Source organism: Ptychodera flava, chromosome 10 (genome assembly GCF_041260155.1).
Source record: "Ptychodera flava strain L36383 chromosome 10, AS_Pfla_20210202, whole genome shotgun sequence".
NCBI lineage: Eukaryota > Metazoa > Hemichordata > Enteropneusta > Ptychoderidae > Ptychodera > Ptychodera flava.
The window spans coordinates 38,616,135-38,636,724 of NC_091937.1; the positions used below are offsets into that span (position 1 = coordinate 38,616,135).

General features: G+C 36.3%; 1 protein-coding gene across 9 annotated transcripts in view; it reads right to left on the reverse strand.

Annotated features, from left to right (window-relative positions):
* LOC139142713 (protein still life, isoforms C/SIF type 2-like) overlaps positions 1-8,369 on the reverse strand; it is an 88,144-nt gene extending 79,775 nt beyond the window's left edge. For 5 of the 9 annotated variants that reach the window (XM_070712792.1, XM_070712788.1, XM_070712791.1 and 2 more), the window contains exon 1: positions 8,288-8,368. The gene's annotated coding sequence lies outside the window, so the exon portion shown is untranslated. Of the gene's footprint in view, positions 1-848; positions 1,006-8,287 lie in introns of those variants that run through there. The other 4 variants (XM_070712783.1, XM_070712794.1, XM_070712784.1 and 1 more) reach the window with 4 other exon arrangements.
* Positions 8,370-20,590: the final 12,221 nt, after the last annotated feature.

Sequence of the window (20,590 nt, forward strand, 5' to 3'; positions counted from 1 at the left end):
ATTGACAATGAAAACATAAACGGTGAAAAATTGATCTGAAGCTATGCGATCAGGCTATACTAGCCCTCTAAGGTAGCATGGAGCAAACAACTGCAAGACTTTGCCTCTTCAATGATAAAACTTTTTTAAGCCGGCTTTAAAAAATAGCTGGTATTGATTAGTAGGTGATTTCAATTCAGACCACAAAAAAATTTGCCAAATCTTTTCAAATTTCTAGAAATTGGCAAAGCATATATGTATGTTGACTCTGTATAAAGCAAATTTGAAACAAGTAAAAGTATCATTGAGTTGTGGTAATGAGTTACACTTTACCATTCTGTCAGGGACTTCAACTAAAATTTATTTTCAATCCACTCAAAGCTGATTAGCAACAAAAAAGAGAATGACAAAACTGAAAGGATACTACAGAATGACAACGACACAGCACAATGCCGATGATAAAAGTTGTCTCAGCCACTGGACAATTGCCAATTTCATTCAAGGTCGTAAGAAACTTCAAGAATCAATGCATGACATAACTTTTTTATGACACACGTTAGTAGTACCATGTGACCAGGTAAGGTATACTCATTATTCAGATTTCAGAAAACTACAAACAAACAAGTATCTGTACAGCAAAATATCATACTAAGCTAAAATGTCTGGTAGATCCTTTACTTTGAATATTAGAACTACAAACACTCTTTGGTTTGGAATAATATTTGAACTGTATAAACTACTCGCAGGTTGCAAGAATATCTACAAGTACAGTACACACCATCAATTTAAACGTTGTTGACATCTTGCCAGTTTTTCAAAGGGAAACTTCAACTATGCATCATATATTTAAGTAAAAGTGGTACACTAACCTTGCTAAATGACAGGCCTGAATTTTGCAACAAACACTTAGACACGGATAATACAAGGACTGTGAACCCAAAGGTCTTCTTTGAGTACATCCAACCGGAATGAATACCCTTTTATTGTCTGCAGCACACTGTCCAGACACTGGTGGGAATGTAGGGTCTCTCCACCCAATTGCACTATTTCTTTTATTACCATTTATATTGGGACAAGTGCCAGCATGTTTTCTTGCTTTCATACAGCCCACTCCGCTCCAATGCGACCAATTTTTTTTTCTCCTCTGCTATCAAACAACCCTGTTGCTAGGATACCACAAGGTCACATGATCAGCTCTGGCATTTGTATGCCAATCATGCTGAATATGGCACACTGCATACATTTAATACTGGCAGCATATGGTTTAGATATATGTTTATGATATTGCACAAACAAGAATTGAACAATGACAGTATTTTCTAGAGGCTAATGTTTGACATTTACATTCATGTACTTACACGTAGTCTGCCCTCAGTCCAAACTATAGACAGAATATACTGCAGGGAGGGAGTCCCTATTTTTACTTTTTGAAACTTGATCATAGCAATGTTTCTAGTTGACACTATCTATAGCGAAAATTTTCTATTTGTATACTTTTTCAAAAAACCTTCATATGCAGGAATTTATGTATATTCAAATTACATTTCATCATTTGACAGAGCATACTCTACGAAAAATGTGACAAATTTAATGCAGATTAATTCTCTGAAATGAGGCGATTTTTTGTGAAATTTAATAAGTTCTGATAAAAGTCTTCATGGAAAATGAATGACCATACACTTTAAAAATCAAATCAGGGAGGTCAGTTTTATCAAGCGTATGAAAAAGACGATTCTGATCTGAGTGATATTAAATGTTATCCTCGACAAGCTGTTTTTAAATCTTAAAGCTAAATAAACCAAAATAAGTGGATCTTTTCGTAATTCTGACATATTACAATACATGTATATATCGATAGTACATGTATGATCGCCAGAATATACTAAAATAAAAAAACAAGACTGTTATGTGTTACTGGGAACGTTGACCTTGGATGACCTCAGCAGAATATTGCATGTGTCATCTGTAATGTTTGATATGCAGTAAAATTTGATCACTGGCATTGACTCATGACATTTGCAAACATGATTAAGGATTATTCCAAAGAACAACAGTTGTCTGTTTATTCCACGATCTTTTTTGTCAAAAAATTTTAGTAGATAGTTTTTCTTATACCTGAGTTTCATCTTGCAAAAGATGAGGAGATTAATATTGACAATTTTTTTGTTTCTTTTATACAGACAAGCACACATGTCACAGCGTGGTATTGTATTTCAATGTCTAACATCAATGTTGACAACTGCAAGGCCTTGATGAAAGCCATGGATGTGAAAATCTGTCCAGAATAATCTCTTTTGACAGCTTGAAGGGCAGCCAGAAACACAACAGCAACAAGCATACAATGCAGTTGAACAATGGCTGGCAAGACACCACACATGCGGGCATTTCAAAACACCATAGAGATAAAATGAAAGATTTATCCAAACTATGCAATAGCACATTACATCTACCTCCATGACTCAAAATTACTATGCAAACATCCCTGCTACAGACTCACACACAAAAATTGCCACATCTGTTATCATTGGCAACATTGGAATAATTTGGACATACATTCTGGATAACAGACAGGATTTTCATGACTGCAGAAATACACAATAAATTGCAAAACAGAAGGTTAAATATCAATCATAAAGTTTAAAAATCACAAAAAATGGTACCAAATAAATCATTTTAATGAATACTAAATTATGAAACATTTTTACAATTTGTACCTGTAATATGAACAAAATGTATTTTTATATAAAGAAAGTTTGCTCAGCAATTCAATGAATAAATATGAGCTGACATGCATTTTGTTGTAGTAAAGCTTTATCGTTCCAAAGAACTTTATCGTTCCTCTTAATTGAGGTCCTTCAGGCAATTCTCTCACACATCAAGCCAACGTTCCCATGTAACCACCAAGCCACTTCAGACAAGTGTATTCACAAGTATGTCTTTTAAAGCCTGTAAATTATCATTTAATATGTGTGTATGTCTGGGAATCAGACTTACATCTTTTGATTTATTCTATTAATTAAAATATGATTGACAATTATTAGGCAATCACACTGAGATGAGTACCAAAATTAGTCTGATGGTTTTAGCAGACGTACATGGTATGGACTATTGTCCTGTCCTCCTCGTCTTTCCCACCACTCTGGTAAACAAGTCATTTGATTCATAATCTGTGGCACAGTTGGCGTTGCCAAAAAGGGGGCTCATATCGTAATCTCTTTGTTGTGGATGTTTTATGTGCATGTTTTTCTCAGTGTGATGTTCATCCACAGATTAGTGTATGTTGTAAGTGTGCGCAAGGCCAGTGTTTCAGTACTGGCACATCAACCCACTCATCAACCAGTCAGGTTCTTGACATTTCTGAGTAATTGTATCCAGGTATCCCATGTTGCCGTACTTTCCAGATATTTTACCAAAAGCTGTCTAGAATCACATAGATCATCTGTTGGTCTTGCATACTGTGGCTCTGACACAAAATGACTGACTAGATTTTGGACCATTTCTAAATTCTGTCTGCAAAGACTAAACCAGGGCCAATCAATTAAAGTTCTTCCATTTTTTGAACCTTTGTCCATTTGATATGATTTCTGGCTTAGGAATTTAACAAGTAAATTATTCATTTCAGTGAAGTTGTGCATACTTTGTTAGTTTTCCACCAATAATCATTCAAAATAATTCAAATTTTGCTCAGCACACTCAGAAGGTAAAGAGTTCTCTTTTACATGTTAACAGAGAAATAGGTTCACGTAGCAAGCCCACTTGAATGAAATCTGCTTATAAGTATCAGTAACACTCCCCAGAGCCAGTCATAATGGAATACATCTGATTGAAAGTTCCAGTGTGGTCAAGATACACATGGTCAGGGTTCAAAAATTATTAGAAACTGCAAGGTAAAAATCATTCCTAGCTTTATAATCAAAACTGAAAAATTCAGCCAGTGAACTGTCAAGTTTTCATAAAGACAGCAGTTGTAAACTAAGAAGTGTTAAGTTGTACAACATTACTACAAACAGAAATAAGTCCCCCAGAACAATTTTGATCCAAAACAACAATACATGATTAATAATTGTCCTTCCATACAAAACATCTCCAGATCTCCTGTCCATCTTTGGTCGACTCTCTAAGCTGGAATTCCGGACCATCTTAAAAGTTAGAAACCATGTTTGGAATTCAGTTCTACCCATCAAACAAACACGTTCTTAAACTGCAGAACAGAAAAGCAGAAGATCCATAAAGACAAAGGAGACAACGGGCATCGTCATAAAACTTCTCAGCATTTCTGAGACTAATCTCCACTAAGTGATTTACTCAGGCTTTAATGAATGTCATTCTCACATTCCCGACATTCCACTTACTCTTCTCACTCCGGATCACATGATATCCGATGCCTTATCCACCACTCCATATGTTCCTGCCATGCAATTTGTTCGAACTAAAAATTGCAAGCAAAACCTGCATTCTCTCAGACGGATCTAATATTAAACTGTAAGATAATAGGATCAAGCATTTAACCTGGACTGCAGGGCAGGGCAGTCCCTGTTATTATTATTGCAGTTTATGGATAACATGCAGCCCACACATCTCAATGTTCTGGCATGTTCTGGGAATCTGATACTATCATCTGTTACACATATCCACAACATTCCTTGACCGCATCTCTGTCTTGTCTGTTTCAGTTTCGTGTTAACTTACAAGAACACTTTCCGTTTCACCAGCAGGTCACTTCTCAAAACTACATGATTACTCAATGTCATTCTATACTCTGGTGTGTATATAGTTAAAACAATTTGTTAAAAAAAGAGTTATCTGGAAGTCTTCACAGTGCAATGTGACAAGAAAAATGCCGTGTTATATCAGGCATTGCATGCATTCCGGAAATGTGACATGCTTTCTGAATGACCTTAAAGATTACACAGTAGAAATGTGATGTCATCCCATCAATGAGGGAGAACTCCTGCACATCAACTTGTAACCATGATTGATAGAGTTTGAAAAAACTAAGTTTTGCAGCTGCAATTATTGATTAGAGATTTTATCATAACACTTGCCGTCATAAAACATATTCATGATCACTATATATATATAATTCCCGAGAAGATTGTAAAAATTTGAGAAAAAGTTATTCTTCAATAATAATACTACAAGTGTGGATTCAGTTGGAATAAGCCCTATCATGACTGCTCTAAACAGAAGTGATTTATCCGTCTGAGTGATGATTGTTTCGTGTGCTGATTAAACTCCATTCTTATTCCTGTGTGTACAGGTAAGGTAATTTACATAACATAACTAGTAGTAGTGTACACATGAAATTGCATCATGGGAATATGAAAATGTTCAATCATTTTTAGCAGGACAATTGACTGGCCATTCACTGCTTTTGACTATTTTCCCCATAATTTTATACACTCTCTGACTCCTCAAGAGCATTGCTGGCATAAATGCTAACAAGAAATCATCAAATGTAACAGTGCCATTACTACAAAGAATCAAACCAGTGAGACACGTAGGCAAAACTGAAGATTAGTGGGCACAATGAAATTTTGTTTCAATTGTAAGTAACATAGGGGGGTCCACTCACATCATCAGTATTATTTAGACTTAGAGCCCCCCCTAAGAAAACCCCTTTTAGTTCGCAACGAAAGGTGTATCCACTAATCATCAGTAATCCTAACAAATTTGTAAAAAATCACATCTACATGTACACATGATCCTATCACTTTGCTATCAGAAATATGCAAATCAGCAAGAGACCTCACAAAATGTTTTCCTATCACAGAGATCTCTGCAGGAATATTTTTCTTTCAAAGCAGCTGTTGTAACGATTCCATTCCATTAACTACTGCCCTCTAAAAGCTTTTAAATTTCATTGCAGAAATAACACCATTTAGTGGTTTTGAGGCCCTGTGTATCGAACAGAATGGGTCATTTTATAGGTTATTTAATTGCTATTTCTGTTACGATTCCATTTGCAAATGCCAGTGATGAAGATAGAAGAGTTCAAGATATATTTATTTATTGGCCAATTTCTAGGTCAGATTTAGACTGTCAATTTACTAATGCACTTCTCTGTCATGATTTTTCCTGAGTCACTTCAACAGAAAAATTTTTCAAATGATGTTAAAAGAGTTGTTCGCAACATTGAACATCCTTTATACCTCAATTTACTTTACAAAAATTGAAAGAAAATCAATGGAGATGGTCAACTTACTGGTAAACTCTGAGCTGTAAGAGAATGTAGTGTCCAAAACAACACTTACTGTAATTTGGAAAAAATCATGAATATACCAATTGGCATCTAAACTATCATGTGGAGTAATTAAAATTCGCTAATTACAGCCTACGTTATTATGTTGTTCATTTTATCAGCTGACTTAGCTGTGAAAGTTTAATTAAAATGTTTACTTTTTGCATTGTCAATTACCTCGGTATATAATTAACTCAAAGTCAAATATGAAATAAAAAACATGAATATATTATTAAGTAACCACTGGTAATTTGTCGCTTTGGCTAATGACAATTACTGCAAAATTTTACACTTATAAAAGTTAAAGCTATACTGTTTCTTGATATAATGATAGACACTCAAAACTTTTCAAGTCTGTAAAATCATGAAATACAACTGCACTGGTACCTGTCATTGATACTGTTTCATTTCAAATCTAAACATATCGTTTGAAAATTTCCACACTTGCATGGCATTCTGTGCATGTCTTTTCACACTACATCAATTCTGTATAAAAACCCCTGACCAATAATTTTTTTGGCAATTAACACAGAATGCATGATCGGTATTATGTAACATAAGTATTCAAAGTTTGATCAATGATTGATATGCTGGGTAAAATGAGAACCATGGTGATTGCAATCAATGGGATCTTCACCCTCCCCGAGACAGCACTAATTTACAGAAGCATTTCAAACCATACCATCAAACTTGGCTACCATACTCCTATCCCTAAATTCTCAGTGGGCACCACTGTAAACAATTGGGATACACCAAGATGTAGAGATGAGAGGTGAGTGGTAGGGTAAAGCCACAATGTTTGAAGTGGTAATGTCTACTTTTAATACTGGACCACACTACCAGTCCAAACGTGTTAAATTCCTGAAAAATGTCATGTTGATGCTGACATGTCATGGGGGGTCAAGTGACATCAACTATAAATATATTATGTTTTTCAATGCCTGGTCAATCACCGAGGACCTCGGTTCTTTAAATCACTCGTAATCGTGCCTAATTGGGCTTGGCTGTTTTGGGGGATGTTACACACACGTAGAAGTGGTCGGCACTTTTGCGATTAATTTATTTTTCAAAGATAATAACATGTTACGCACGACACCCTCCATCAGCTGTGATGGTGTCTTGTATCAGTGAATTCTATTAGGTTCCGTATCGTGTTCACACATACTGATATCAGATAACACATATGAACCTACAACAATTATATTTGCACTCCCTTTTCCATTCCAGATTGTTGACATTTTCGGCGAATAAATGCTCGACTTTTTACGCATGTCGGAAGAAAAGGACGCTGTGGCATTGGTATGCTCTGCTATTGTGAAAGTGATAATAGTTTTACTTTTTCGGTACTATTAAACGTCGATCGTGTGCTTTCCAAACAGAGCGAGCGCACGGTGCGTCGTCACTCAAAGTGCAATGCTTGCGGACCGTGACTTGTGGCAGGCCTCCGATTTTAAAGTTCAACAAACAACTTGCCACAACCGTGAAGGAATTATCATATTCACAGGGAAATACTCATCTTTGAAAACGTAGTTGAAAGAAATGACGTCGTGCTACTCACGGCGCAAACGCGTGTACGATATAAGCTGGTATTCCGGAAAAGTGCCACGACAACTAATTCTGTGTTGTGCCGCCGGGTCGTAACGTTGGTTTGCATTCATGCGTAACACTGGTAGCAAAACGTTCTTGGCCGCCGCGGAGATCGTATACCTGATAAGCATTTTATTTCAATCAAGTGTTTACAAGTTGGCGAAACGGACACTACTGTGTGCGACTACGACGGTATTCCGGTCAGGTTAGACGGTGGCAACCAAAAAAGCGACAGGTGTCAGCCACATCCCCAGTACTTGCAACAGCGGTAACCGGGAGATACTGTACGCCGCTGTGGCCTGTACTGCATGTACAGCGCTGGCGTCGAGTCACAAACCGGGCCGCGAATCGACACATTCATGAAATTCTTCAGTGCAAGAGTAGTAAAAGTGGTGGTTCCCGCCATATGGGGTATGACTGGATAGGAAATCTGCGGTTAAGCGAACGGTATAAATGATAAAACACTGCCAAAACACTCACCTTCGTAACGGGGGAACAGGCAGTAGACCTCCACCATTTTTCTGGCTAACCGCCCTCGTAGCGATCTTGGAAGGAGCACTCTGATTGGCTAGACTCCAAAGTAACACGAGGTTTGATTGGCTCGTTCTTCTCTATGGAGAGGTACTTGTTTTGGTACTTCATCGATCTACCAACTTCTTTTTTGTTCTGCTCTTTCTTTTCTTTCTTTTGACCTCCCCATCGGTTTTGTGGAATGATGGGAGGGCGAACCGTTTAAAGTAACTTTAAGATACTGTTAATAATATTAATACTACTATTTTTTTCTCTAAGCAGACCCTAAAAAAATTACCCTATGCTCTAAGCTAGCACATCATCAAAATGATCAAGGAGAAAACGGGTTGAAATAGCTCAAAATGAGGAATTAGAAATGATTGTTTTTTCACGAACAAAAATGTGAAAGTTGTAAGGATATGCCTACACGAGGACCATTATTTTTTCTTTTATTTGTAAGTTTGTTTGCATGGTTTTTGTTTCTTTAAAGTAAATGCGGCGTTTTCTCAAATGTGCAAACCGGAATAATGGAAAGATACAAATTTGTGGAGGGACCGTGATACAATGTAAGCTATGCGGCAAGTGTGGTTATTTTATGAACACGCGATTTGAGGACAGGTTAACGTTAGGCGAGGTTGTTGCCCGCTAAACGCCCTGTGATCTTTTTATTGAGAAAATGATTTGACATTGCGGCGGCGAGGTTTTGCCTTGGTATTTGGGTTGGACGGCAAAACCAGATTTGCCATACTCAGGTAAAACCTCGAGCTACAGTACTGCAGCTAAAGAAGAATGTCGTAGCATGGAGTTAGAAAGAAAGCTAGACCTTCATAAGCAGGTAAACAAGATTACTATACTACATTATTTATTTTACATGCTACATCTAAATCAGCGACACTAATCGGTATCGCAGTAAACTATCGATGAAGCCTATCATGGGTTGTCTCGCAGTGGTTTTGTGGAGGAGATGACCTTAACTTGAGTTGACCCGAGCGCGATGAGATCGATACGCAGAGCGCGCTGCGCGCTGCTTTTTCGCGGCTTTACTAGGATCTGTCTCACGGAAACACTCAGAACACTCCTCGAAACTTGTCAGTTACCGCTGAATAAGGTGTCCTGTTGTGTTACGGGTTTCGAAGGCCATGGTCTTCGAGAAAGATATGCACTGAAAATCCATAATTTTCGGGCAAGCTGTGGCTAGTAGTCTATTTCAAAGAGCCCATTTTTCCTCTGCTTTGGAGTGGTTCTTCATAAATATTTACATTTACGACTTCCAGTCGTTAAAATTCAGAAAGACTATTCTTGATTATATTTTTATACGAATGAATAAATGCAAAGTTTAATCATAATGCCTTAACGTTCTTTTTTTGTCTTCATACAAAGTTTCATGAGCCATTCGGTAGAGTCAATTGTGTTCATGGCTCTTTTTACTAAGATTCCCAGACAGTCTAATTCCCTGGTAAACTACAGTGACACAGGTATTCTGTTACTCAACACGGTTTAAAACTATTTCAAAACTTACTGTTTCCTCTGTCTTCTCAGTACATGTATTCGTTAAATTTTTTGTCTCGTCTGTGCTGTGCGATACTGGGTCTTTTTAGGCAAACAAATAAATCTGCAATGTGTGGGGAAACAAAGTGTGTTGATTGATTACAATTTGATCAGTTTTCCTTTGATATCCTGACTGAAAGCTCATGTTAGCATTTTAATAATTTACACAAAACTTGCAAAGTTCTGGTATTTATTTGAACAAAGTAATGTGTCAAAGCAGGCAGTGGAACTTGAGCAACAAATTAAATGTAAAAAGCGACCCCCCCCCCCCTCCAAATCAATTTTTTAAAATTTCACCACCCCCCCCCCCCCCCACAATTCATCAATTGTAAAATGTGACCCCCAAAGAATTTCATCAGATTTGATTCATTAACCCTTTGCACTCTATGGCCCTGGCGTGAAAAATTGAGCCCTTAAAAAGTGTTTGCAAGAAAGAGTTACCCCAATTTACATGCACAAAAAACAGCGACCCTCCCACAGATGTCACAATGGGTATCAATAATATCTTAATTTACTTATAATTTCCCATTTGACCTTTGAACTTTCAAAGACTCATTTATGAACTTTACAAATAATCACTTAGGGAATTTTCAATATCATATTTCTTTTTCAGATCTGCTCGTTCAAATATAATATTCTCATCACATTTATATCAATTGTCAAACTTTTTTAAAGCACAGAATTAGCTAGTTTTTATTGTAAAAAAAATATTCAAAGTTTCCTCACAGACCAAAAATGTATAGAGAATCAACATTTTTGGTGAAATTCCAAAATCCAATCTCTTGCACAAGCATCCACTGGTAACCACCCTAGTCTTATCAAGTACATTAATATCAATAATCAAGACCCTATAAATACACAGATTTAGCTAGTTTTGTATTGGAAAAAAATTATTCATAGTTTTGTCATAGACTAGATAGTAAATCAGCATTATGGTGAAATTCCAAAATAAAATATTTTGCTCACACATGCACCAGTAACCACTCTAGCCTGACCAAGCACATTAATATCAATAATCAAAAGCCTATAAATACAGAGATTTAGCTAGTTTTGTATTTAAAAGGGATTAATCATAGTTTCCTCATCGACTACAATGTATGGTGGATCAAGCAACACTTCGGTAAAATTCCAAAGTCAAATTTTCTTCCATAACTCCATACAAACCTTCGTAAAATTTAACCCCCCTCCAGTTATATTGATTGTAAAATGTGAACCCCCCTAAAAAACTGTTTCGTAAAAGTCAACCCCCTCCCTGTAAAAAAACGAATGCTCTCTAATTTATTTAGAAATAAAGTCATATTCTTTTTATTAAAAATGTCTTGATGTAAGCTAAAAAAATCATAGGTACAGGGAATCAATAGTATAGCTTAACTGAGAAGCCCTTTTCTTGGCTTTCAAATTACTGTCACTCTTAACCACCTGTTGGGTTTTCTAATGAGGACTTTTTCAGGACAACAATCCAGCAATTGAAACAATAAGTTTACATGACTCTCCACTGGGTTCATAGGTCCACACTCCTCTCGGAGTTAGGGACGAACCATTAGATCTTGGGAGGGGGGTGGTCAAAAACAGAAAAAAAAAATTTTCAGAGCAAAAAGTTAGGAAAAAAAATCTTCAAACTAGTTTGCAAAATAAAAAAAAAATAAATAAGAAGACAAAGGCGTAAAAAAATATCTGCAAAAGTCTTTAAATTTTGAATTTATTTTAGATTTTACCGACAGAAAGCAACTTTCTGTATTTTTTAGTACATCCTCCGGCACATTTTTAATTTTAATTTATACATTTAGAGTGACTGTATCCTTATACTGGAAGTTGTGATTATCTTATCTTTTCAGGACTTTTGTATTCTGATCACTTGAAAATTATGAAATTATAGAGCCTGTTTTCTACTTGTTTCCTGCGTACAACACAAGCAGGTACACTAGGTAAAACATTGAAACTATGTATGGTTGTCAAGACAGAAAGTTGTATTTGCCTTTTAAGATCAAGGTAAACAGATGCAGGCCACATCACTTTCATTTTTTTCACAGCATTTTATTGCAATGATGAATGCAAGAATGGGTGAACAAGTAGAAACACGTCAATAATGATAAACAACATATCAAGTCATTATGTATTATTTTGCTTTTAAAAAGGCATTTTCTCAAAAAACAGCCTCAAAAAACAACAGCAACACATGTTTTAACCTTCAACAATACACTACGTAGAATGCCATCTATCCAACAAATCCCAACACAGAAACACACAAAAGGGTTGAACTTTGAAAGTTTCTCGATTGCAAATACTGAATAAATCTGCATGAATAATCGTTTTTGTGTAGCAAATTTCAAAGAAATTGGACAAGCCCTTTCAGAGAATACAGATTTTTTGACCATGAATGGCATAAATTGCCCTAAAAAGACAAATGTTGAAATTTCAACACATCTATACACATCCAATCAATTTGGACATGCTGCTACAGAGAAATAGATGTTTTGATCAAAAAGGGCAACAATTGCTCTAAAAACACAAATATGCAAATTTAACTATATTATTTAGCTTATTTTAGCTTCTCAGCTTGTCAAAATCAATTGTAAATCATGAGATATGCATGATGTTTGGTGGGGTGAATGTAGGCATTTCACCACGCAGTACAAAGGGAAGCCAGGAAACCAAAATAGTCAATTTTCAAAACTATAGGAAGCTACTGAGGAGCAAGAAGACCATGTTTGAGAGGAAGATGTGTAATCTGAAAAAAATGATTCCAAAGTGCCACCAAATAACACCATTTTTATCTCTATTTTTCAAAAGCTCCAACAGCAGGAGGGGGGACACCCCCTCCTGACCACCCCCTGCAAAAATACTCCCCAAGTGCCACCAAATAACACCATTTTTATCTCTATTTTTCAAAAGCTCCAACGGCAGGAGGGGGACACCCCCTCCTGACCTCCCCCCGCAAAAATACTCCCAAGTCCCACCAAATAACACCATTTTAATCTCTATTTTTCAAAGCTCCAACAGCAGCAGGGGGACACCCCTCTCCTGACCTCCCCCCCCCCCCCCCCCCCCCCCCCCTCCCCCTCGTGACCGCTTGCTTGGCCACTTGTGGTGCTTGGCACCACATCTTTGCCCTCTTTATCTTCAGACAGCGACGAACTAAAAAAAATTATAAATCTGAAATTTACTCTGAAAAAAAAATTTGCACAGCTAATCTCAATTGGAAAAAAAAATTTCAGAAATTTACAATAGTAAAAAAAAAATTTTCACAATTTCATTGTGACACCCCCCCCTCCCAAGGTCTAATGGTCCATCCCTTACTAAATTTAGGTACAATATACAAGTGTGCAACATTTTTAGGGTCATACGTCTGGGTCATGTCTAGGTTGGATCATCAAGCAAGGTTTTCCTCAAATACTGTAAAATCATTTTTCCATTTCATTGCAAAATTCGCAAAATTAAACCACACAAAATTTTTGATTTATTTTTGTCGACAATTCATTGTTTTCACGTATAGAAAGACCATACAAAGTATTGTAAAAAATACAGTCTGACTCTTGTGCAGTACCAGAGGGCCTCTGCTGTAACTTCAATGATGTATATTTCTGTCCACTCTTTTTTCTGCATGTTTTATCGGCTGCATTTTGTGTTTGAGTATCAACATAATCCCTGAAGCATGTTTACACAAAAAAATGCTCAGCTTTTCAACACATCAATCAGTATACACAAGATAGCAATGCTGTTTATGGCAGTTTTTAATTATGAAAACAATGCCATATTCTCAGGATTATACCCATTAATTCACTTTGAAATTCAATTTTAATTCAGTTATTTTGAAATTTGGTTTGCATGTTCCTTGTAAATCCTCATACTTTCATTAAAATCACATTAGTTAGAGTTTTTGAGAATAGATTAATTTTGTTAATTTACATTGTAGTTATTTGCCATTTATTACAAGATGCTTTGTAGAACCGTGCGATGAGTTATAGGGTAAAATGCATCGCCAACATAAATATCCAAAAAGAAAATGCATATTCTCCTACAGTTTTCTTTGTAATTTGTACAGTCAGTTCGTGAGTCATTTTTATCAGCAAGATATCTCACAAAACAATTATCCTGCCTGAACATTTGCACATTCTCAAAACAACAATTTAAGGGTAAACCGTTTTACAGGATTGGCTTGGAGACTATGACATGATTAAACCATTTATGATTGTTTGCATTTTGTTCCTAATTTACAGAAATAGTTGGGACTTTGGGATTCTCTCTCAATTCCCTTCCATGGTGATCTTAATTAGTTGTTAAAAAAATGGAAAAGAAAAACTGATCAAATAAATTAAATTTATGTTCCATGGTATCTCATGTGTCAAATGGGTCTGTGGTCATGGGTACCGGTGGAGCTCATATAAATACTAGGCTAGAAATCATATTGAAACTTCCACACCTTGACATTCCTTCATTCATTTATCCATTCATTCTGTACCAGTTTGCGAAATACATACCAAGTAACAAATAATTTTTTATCAAATTTTTAAATCTAGGCACCCCTGCATATTCAAGTAGATGCAAAATTCATTTACATTATATTTGTAAACTTGGTATTTCTGGATACATTAATATATTTCTGGTATCGATGATACAACATTCAACAAAATTTCATCAAAGTCTTATTGATTTTTGCCTGCATTCATTTGTATTCATTCATAGATTTAATATTTCAAATAATTGGAACTAAAAGCTGTCTGCGACATTTTTTTCTCACAATTTTACAACTCAAGTAGTCGCACTTAAAGCCAACTAACGAAGAGAATTAACTTTAACTTTATTCAATAACACTTAATAGTTTCAGGAGGAATTAAAAATGGGTATGTAACGGATAAAACTTACACAATATACACAATAAAAATTGAAGAATAAGATCAAAGAATGCAAATAAGTTGTGCAAGGGAAAAAAAGAGACACAATCAGGCTGAGAGAAGTTAAAAAGAGAGAGTGAGCCAGCAAAATATAGAAATGGAAAAAAGAAGAGAGTTTTCTGTCTCGTAAAAAGACCATTTTTATAAACTGAGCTACTTTGAAAATACATGTATTATTGCTCATAATCTCGACAAATTTTGTATCGTCATCTACAGAAGTGAAATTTGGAATTATAGATGAGATACGGTCATATAGATATTTCTGTCTTTCTGATATAATGTACAATCAATTAAGGAACGTTTCTCATCTTCTATTTGATTTAGACAGACAGGAGTTCTTGTATGTCTGCCTGTCTCTATTTTTAGAATATGTGATCCCAGTCTAAATTTCCTAAGTATATTTCTTAATTCATAATTATGCAGATTTATTAGGTATTCTTCCAAACTAAATTTATGTTTGTATAATCTGTATGTCCTTAATTTATTTTTTGATTTAGAACCCGCTCTGTTATCATTGTAAAGATCACTCTTCTACTGAGTTATAAATGAGTCTATTTTGCTGTGCATCTTGTTCAAACTAGAAGCATAGGGCCCTCGATCTCCGATGATGATGATGGATGATGGTGATGATGATTAAATATTTTAAAAAATGAAGAAAGACAAAAATATATTTTGGCTCAGTAAATTTGTTGTTGTTGTCATTGATAGTATTTGAAGAAAAGAACAAAGTATGCGCTGCAAAATTCAATACAGCCTAACTATACACATGAGCTGCAAAATTCAATACACATATGGTATATATATATATATATATATATATATATATATATAGTTAGTTAGTTAGTTAGTTAGTTTGTCAAATAGAGAAAGCATCAATCAATGGTACATTAAGATTTGTATTAGTTTTTTTGTATTAGACGCTAACTTTCCTTTCAGTGAAAACATTGTCTTTTGTCCCTTTAAGATTTTTCATGGCTTCTTTGAATCTACCAGTGGGACTTAAAACTAGTCCAAGATAATTAAATTTCTTTTTAGTTTCGAGTTCTTTTCCTCCCATATAAAAATATTGTTGTCAATAATTTGTTGCATTTATAAAAGGGCATTATTTTTGTCTTGTCAGTGTTAGCAGTTAGTTTACATTTATGGTGTATTCATGGAAAATATCAATACTATTTTGGAGAACAGTCTTTGAAGTAGATAGAATGACATTGTCATCAGCATAACGGAGACGATTCACAGGAATATTATTAATATAGGGGGATCACATGCATGAGCATTAAAGATTGTTGGCAAATCATTTATAAATATATTAAATATGGTGGTGCTTAAGTTACACCCTGTATAACCCCTACGGTTGATTTAAAACATTTAAAATTACGGTTTACAAGTTGCACGACGGCAGAATAATGCGTATACTATGTATCCAGCCCGCCGGGCCCCGCCGCCCGAGCTTCGGTGGTAAACGGATAAGTCGTCACTCTCTGTGCGCTCTTGTTGTTTGGCAGCCGCCTACGTGAAATGGCCACTTTCATTTCACGTACACTTTTTCTGAGAGTGGTTTTTACACTCGCTTCGCCACTGACTCGACTCGGTGTTCAATAGAGACATCGCATCGATCGCCGTCTGACTTTGAGTTATTTTAGGGAACAGAAAGAATACAATGTTGCATGTGAACTCGCCTAACGACGGTATCTATGCGACGACGTCTGCTGCGCGCGTGTCGGCATGCCGTCGTCTGCGATTCCACTGCATGAGCTCGAGGTACCGTCGCAGTTAGACAGCCAATCAACTGAGTCACGTCCGATAAACTTTTTAACACACCGTAAAGCGTGCGATTCGGAGTACTTTTCCGTCGGAAAAAATACATTTACCACATTCGTATATTACATGTTGAACTATGCCATTCTGTGATTTTATTCCAAAATCTTTCGTTAGTTATTTTGTAAAATGATGTCAAATTGAGCCCTGGCAAATCCACCGGCCCGCTTCTGTGAGCAATTTACTGCAAAACCAGAAAGACAGCAGAACTCAGAATCAGCAGAGAGGTAGTTCCATATAACTCTATCGAAATGAGTACTTTCTATTTTTTTTTAAATGCTTGCGTTAGGTTGCGTTCACACAAACAGTTGGGGGGGGGGCTGGAGGAATTCGGGGGGATGGGGATTCAAAAATTTTAGTAGTAGAGGGGAACTCGGAAATTTTGCTTTGCGTGTAGGGGGACTTGATAATTTTTGGGTTCCCTTTTAGGTTTTACATGCATTTTCCAATTTTAATTTTTGTAGGTAATTCAATAAAAAAGAGTACGATTTTTATGTCATCCAATTGGTGTAATGTTTGTAATAGTTTAACAAAGTCTAGAACCATTTTGTCATATTTCATGACTTTTATCTTGAAAAAATCTAAATATGTATGATTTGTTGTAAAAAAATAAACTTGAGCCTAGTAACAGGGCAGAAGCTGCAACTGTTGATGATTTTAAATATTTCTGTGCAATATATCAACTACAGTTTCTTGCTGTTTCCCTATAGCATCCTCAAAGACAATATATTCAGTTTGTCGACAAAGTATGTATATGTATCGGGTGGTAGGCCTAATTTAATTAGAGTCCAGACTGACTGTCAGTTGTCAGTGATACAAATGCATGGCACACATACACAGGCTGTGATAGCAAGCTGAATACTGGACAGTTCAACATGCTGCAGGGAGTAGAACACAGTTGTATTAACTGAACAAAAATATTGTCAAAATTATCAAAGTTCATACAGCTACTCACTGCAGGCAGTGTCACTATCAGGTACCGCCCCGCTATTGCAGTGTCACTATCACTGCACACCTGAGCAGTGATAGAGAAAGCTCTGACTCTGATGTACATTGTAGTTGAAGAAGAGTTTGGGTCAAATGACGCTCATTACAGTGAAACATACTTGTACACAAGATCAGGCCAGAGAACAACACATGGGAGACCAGGAGACTTTAAAAGTTATTGGGGATCGATTTTTTGAATTCTGGCATTTGAGAATAATCAAATGTTAAAGGAAAAAGATAAAGTCACCATTCTTGATTTCTAAATTTTCACATTCTCATCATAAAATAATACAAAAATAAAACTTTGAACAGTGAAGAAAATATTTGACTACCTGGAATTATTTATTTTTTAACCAAATTTGCCATTATTACACCCAAAATTTCAGAGATGAAAACATTTATTTGATGGAATATTTTTACCTTCCAGTATTGTCAATTTTGAGTAGTATCTAATTCATATATGTCTTGTACTTTTGAAACAAATTTTGGTAGGTCACTGTGCTCAGTTTTTTTTACAATGTGACAATTACGTATAGCTAGAATTCACGATTTGCTCACTTTCTCATGCATCGTCATTTTGCGTGCTCTTCGGTAGGAGCAATTGACCTGGCCCGGCCCATGAGTTGGCTTAACTCAAGTGGGCCTAGACTTATCATTATAAATCAAAAAGTTCGTTTAAAAATGAATCAATTTAAGAACTTGTCTTAGGACTTTACAAACTGCTAATAACAGGTAGTGTTGAACATTTATGAACGGAACGGCGCGATACGTTTATTTTTTCAGCGCGCACATCCTTTATGACATACGGTTGGGGGGACTTGAAAAATTTTGATCACATAGAGAGGGGTTTGAAATCTTTTTAGGGTATAGAGGGGGATCTGAAAAAAATAAGATTTCAATCGCGCTTCTTCTGTAGATATTTGGTGAACACGCGATTGGAGGACAGGTTAACATCAGGCGAGGGAGTTGCCCTTGAAGGCCATGTGATCTTTTTATTGAGATTTGACATTGCGGCGGAGTGACATTGGAAAATGAAATTGGGGTTTAAAACTACCAAGTAACTAGACTGTTCAGTCAATGAAGGCTTTTGTATGTGCTACGCACCTACAGGACAGGTCAGACAGATGTCACGACTATCTTTGAACTCTGGTTACTGACAAAGGTCTTGTAAGACTATACTTCATTTAAATGTCTACAGCGAAGTTGAATTTACGATATCTGTCAAGCAAAACATCTTGCAACGTTCCTGCTCTTAGAAAGTTTGCATTGTACGTTGAATATTCCCTACAAAAGCCGTGAATGACCTTGCACAACTGTCACTGGACAGTTTATATTTGTGACGTGTATTGGTGATGAAATACATCGGCATGCGCAAGAAGTATAAGTATTTGACTCTTTAAGTCAGGGTCGTTCAATAACCTTTAATTGGTTTGTCCGAAGGAAAGTCGGTAAATTTTCCAAACAAAGCTCTCTTGTCCTCTGAGACCGATAGAGACGCACGCAACAGTGAACAATGGCGGTGGATGGCCTTTGTTGCCTGTTCCAGACGCGATGAACTTATATCACTGATTCAGCAAAGTAACAAATATACATCCATTTGTTATGAATATCAAAATACAGCGATAAAAGCCTATAACAAATCATATATATTTGTTTCACTCGAAAATGTCACCTTCCTTTGCGACGAAGTTCGCTTCTTGACACGAACCGTCGTTATACCGTTGTTCTCGCTCGAGTGATTCCCAGATTTCGTTCGATTGGATTTCTTTCAAAAACACCTTTCGTGCTATCATAGACATTAGCCAGTCGATCATTCTTCACGTGATGACGGAAGTCGTTGTCATGGGTTGAAGATGTTAAAATTTATCTGCACCAAAAAGCTACACCAGAAAACATACAACCAGAGAAACTGGAAAATGCACACATGATCGGTCAAACTGTAACCCCCTAAATTTAGACGCATCTTCGGCAGCACATATAGGCTTTACGTTTGATGGACCCGACTTGCCGATGCGTATCGGGTATGCGGTGCTTTGTCAACGAGAATGTCAGGTGGCATGATTTATATCGAAAAGAGTGAACTCCGGAACCACGTAAAGATTATACCTACGATTCGGATCGGCTGCACGCTGCATTATGTTCATCGTGGACAATTTTTAATGTCAACCCTGAGGATTCATCGTACAAATCGTATAAACTTACTTGTTCGTCACTCTTTATTACTCACAAATTAAACGAAGTTTAAATAAGCACCCTTTGCGTTTTATATCCACCAGTTGATATCGATTAACATTTCGAAGCCTCTAAAAGTCACCCTTGGCCAGATTTTTTCACTTGTACCGTAATTTTTACAGCTATTCATGTAATGCAAACCCTTTTGTCAAAAAATACAAAATTTTGCTTTCTATGGGAATGATATTCTACTCAAAATGTTTCGAATCCTTTTAAGCTCCAATGGTTAGTAGACGGCTGCCCATACACAAATAGATGTGTATCCTTTTTCCTTGAAAGCTGCAATGTCGTGATCGTTTTAGTCTTAACACTCACGTGGATGATGTTACACTCAATTATGGAACACAAAACAATAGTTAGCAAAGTACGAGAAGACGAAACCTACTTTGCTCAGTGAATGTTAGGAGAACTTTTTGAGATGCTTAAAGGGGACGTCGAAACTGCGCTCAAAGGTCGCTAGGGACCTCTGCGACCGATGTAAAACACTGAATCCAAGGTACAAGGGCGATTGATGAAAGTTAAAACATGTTTGTCATTATGTACATCGTAAAATTTGAATGTTGCAGCTATGTTCACATGATGCATCTATTTATATAGTGCATGAAATACATGGTTTTTAAACAAGAAAATGGCACGTCCGACGACCGCTTCCCTTTATGTAAACGGTGAATTCAGGACAAATTTCTGCGGTTCAGTTTAATGACAATTTCCTTAAAAACCAACAATGAGATCAAATGTCTATTTTATTGGTTCATAAATCTTTAATGTTCATCAACAAGGTTGGTGTATTAAACTC